Consider the following 3,636-nt stretch of genomic DNA (forward strand, 5'->3'; position numbering starts at 1 on the left):
CCTGACCTTCTTCTGCTTTTGGCTTCTTTATCTTTTCCACTCTTCTTTCTCCTGAAGCACATGGCCTTCTGCCCAGCTTCAGACGGCACAGTTGTGGAGCTGGGGCTTGTCCTCTTCGGAGCGTCACTAAGTTGTTTGCCTATCCTGATGTTTGGGATTTTTTTGGTTCTGGAACCCCTCTCCCCACCCCCTGGTCCCAGGTGGCAGAGAGGAGCAGAGCGGGTGCAATCCTTTCCCACCCTGCAAACCCTCCGGCAGCCCGCCTGCCCCTGCTCTGACTGGCACCTCTCGCTCTCGGGCACATGGCGCGAGCCAAGCGGTTGTTTTAACAGCATACACAGGCAAGAACAGAGAATTCAAAAGTAGCCAAGCACATTCCTTTTTTGCCCTCCTTATCCCGTTCATGTCTGTTGTACTGGAGTTTTGCTTGTTTGCTTGCCTGTTTATTTCTGCTGGGAAACAGATACAGGGCTCTGGGACCAGGACCCTGTGGCCACCAGCAAGTGTTTCACAGTCGCTGCGTTTCACGATGTCCCTTTGCGATTGCCTTGGCTGGAGAACCAGCACAGGCTGTTTGCTTTCCCTCCCTCTGTTTACTTTTGTTGGCTGGAACTGGCCTTTTTCCAGTTCCTTCCTTTTCTGGGATGCCAGTTAATGCCAGTTAACACCAATAACATCGATGCCTCAGCTTTTCAGCCACAATTGTGAAAACAGATTCTCACACCTGCTGATAGCTGTGCTATCAGCTGGCTATCGATGCCACTGCAAAACATCCCTCGTACCAACGCCATGCCAAGCAGCAGATCTCAGCATAAAATATTTCACTTTTTTACTTACAGGGAAATTTTTCTCCGAGACCTTATGTAAAGAAATATTTATCACCCTGATACAGTGTTTTTGGCAGGGGGTGTTACTTAGGGAGCAGGTCGAAGCCCAGGAAGCTCCCTGGTACCACTGCAGACCCGCAGCTCAGCACGGCGAGGGTGCACCGCCCTCTGGGTAGCCCAAACGCAAGCGCCCAGAATAACAACTTCTTCCTTTATTTTTTTGTCTGGCCATTATGGTTTGTGCTGTGTACTGGCCACTTTACCATGCATAAAAGGTAGGTACCTCCTCAGGTTACCACAGGGGGCAAAGTTAAGCCATTGCTGTTTTGCAGCTGGCACAAATACCGTGAAATAAAGGCAGAACTAGGAAGGAAAAATGGGTTATTTGGCCTTTATTTTCAGAAGCAGATTAGTCTGCTGGATTTCTGAGTAAACAAGTAGGTAAACATTTAAAAATCAGGTTGGGCTCTGGCTTCTGGGGGGAATGTAGGTAGCACCAAAATCCAGGTTTAAACACAGTTGAAAGAAATCCCACTGTTTGTCTAAAATATCTTTTTTTTTTTTTCTATTAAAAAAGAAGAATGGAATTCACTGGTGTATGCTGTTAACATTCAACACTTAAAATTTGTTCATCACAAGATTTGGGAACATGGTGAAAGCGGCCTTTACTTTTTATCACTTACTCCTGGGGGTAGTATGCTTCTTGTTCAGGGGAAGGGTGCAGTTCCTGACAAGCTTTTAAGTTCTCCCAAATTATATAGGTGCCAGCAGCTATACATAACCAGTATATTTAGTTGAAAGACTAAATTTAGAGGGAAGGGTTTGAACAGAAAGTGCTGAAGTTGCATTACACCTCTCACTTCTGTCAAAATCAGTAACACCCTATAGCTGATGAGTCCGATTCAGCTGGCAGTTGGAGAAGGACACTCTACAAGCGTGACGGGAGTGGAGACGCCTGCCCAGGCTGTCTTCATAGAGATTTGCAGAATCAGTTTTGGGTGGAACTGAGAGAATGAGGGGACAAAGACAGGCTGCAGAAGTTCTTCACAAATACAGGAAGGAGTGATGGATACTTCCAGTCCCACCAATGCTGTGCTGCAAGCTTGTCTCAATAATTTCATGCAGCAGTGCCTATATCAGCAAAGCAGCCTCCCGTCAGCTGGATTGCAAAAGGTAATAGTAAAATTAAGTAGTCAATTCTTGCATACCTGATTACCTAAGGATGGGACAGATTTTCTACGTGAAACCTTCCATAACTCCACATGTACAAACTTAAAAATTGAGAATATCTGAATAACCCTGGTGCTAAGAGAGCATGGGATGGGGGAAGCCCATCATCTGTTCAGGCTGTTCAGGATGCCTCACTTCCCACTGGGCATTTCCCCTTAAAAACATCCCCCCTTTCTGCCAGACCTTGCCAGGAGCCCAGAGAGCCTCTCATCAATTCTCTGTGAAGCTGAACCTGCCCTTCAGTTGAATGCTGAACTGAACTCTCCTTTCCTCCTGGCTCCTCAGCAGGCAGTGGGGATCACTGCCTCGGGGCCAGCCCTCCCCAGGCAGCAGCTCTGGGCAGGAGGAGTCAACCCCAGAGCATCCTCCAGGGCCACACGTCAGGGAGGATGGCTTTGCTCCCCGGTGAGCTGCTGCGGGTGTCTTGGCCGTTGTCTGGCTTCTCCAGGACCATTACATATAAAGGCATTTGGGAGGTGGGAACAAGTGTGTAGCTACGGAGTTAGCTGAGTTTCCAGAGAGCAGGCGCTTGAGCAGGGCTGTGGGTTATATGAGGTGTGGGCTGTTAAAGGAGGTCGGTTACACACCACATTTTAACGGAGGAATCTTGTCACGGCTGGGTTTAATCTTTGAAAAGATTTCCTCTCCTTCCCCAGCCTAAACAGCCTCTCGTTTTTTCCCAAAACATCAGAATAATATCTTTGAAAGTTGACATTACTTTTTGCACATACCCTGTGAGGAAACAACACCTCTCTGGATGTGGCAAGAAATTGTTAACAGCCCTGATAGTATCCTGTACTGCCTGACAGGTGGACATTTCACATGGAAAATATGTTAGACATGAGAGCAGAGCTAGGCTGACTCATTTAACTACATGCCAAAGGCACTGCCAAAACCAAGCTCCCGGCTGGAACCAGTGCCCCCGTGGCATCCCCGACGCTGCAGCTTCTGAAGCTGACAGTGATGCAGCTGTCAGACAGGGCAGTTACAGTGTCTCTTGTCAAATTTTCTTGTTAAGCAAACACCGATAAAGAGTGTATCATGCCTGCTCTACTTAAGGAAAAAATGTTTAGGAATTCTCCGTCCTGGAAATATTGCAAAAGTTACCAGCTTTCCACCTCTGCCTTCCCTCCCACGCTATCTGCAGGCATTAGTGTATTAAAACAAAAACAACCAAGACAAAACAGCAAGTAATGAAAGAGAAAAAGAGCACAAACAAGAAGTCTGCAGCACTGCCAAATTATACAACAGCAATTCCCACTGGGGATAGCTTGGACAACTTGCCTCACTGAGGCCAGCGGGTCTGCTGAGAGCACTCGGAGGCTCCCACACCAGGACCAGGACCAGGATGGGGCTGGCAGCCTCTGTAGGCAGCTCGCCTGCACCCACTGTAGCCTTCCCTGCCACTGAGGTCGAGCCTCTGGATGGAGTGACTCCTAGCAGCTCTCAGAATCAAGCCTTTGACTCAATATAATTGAGACAGTCTCAGTTTTCCCACAAATAATTGTCACAGCAGAGAGGGTGGCTTCCCTTTCATTTGCTTGTAAAATAGCACGTGCACCTATGCCGTGAAAAATCC

Source organism: Fulmarus glacialis, unplaced genomic scaffold (genome assembly GCF_000690835.1).
Source record: "Fulmarus glacialis isolate BGI_N327 unplaced genomic scaffold, ASM69083v1 scaffold36250, whole genome shotgun sequence".
In the NCBI taxonomy this organism is placed as follows: Eukaryota; Metazoa; Chordata; class Aves; order Procellariiformes; family Procellariidae; genus Fulmarus; species Fulmarus glacialis.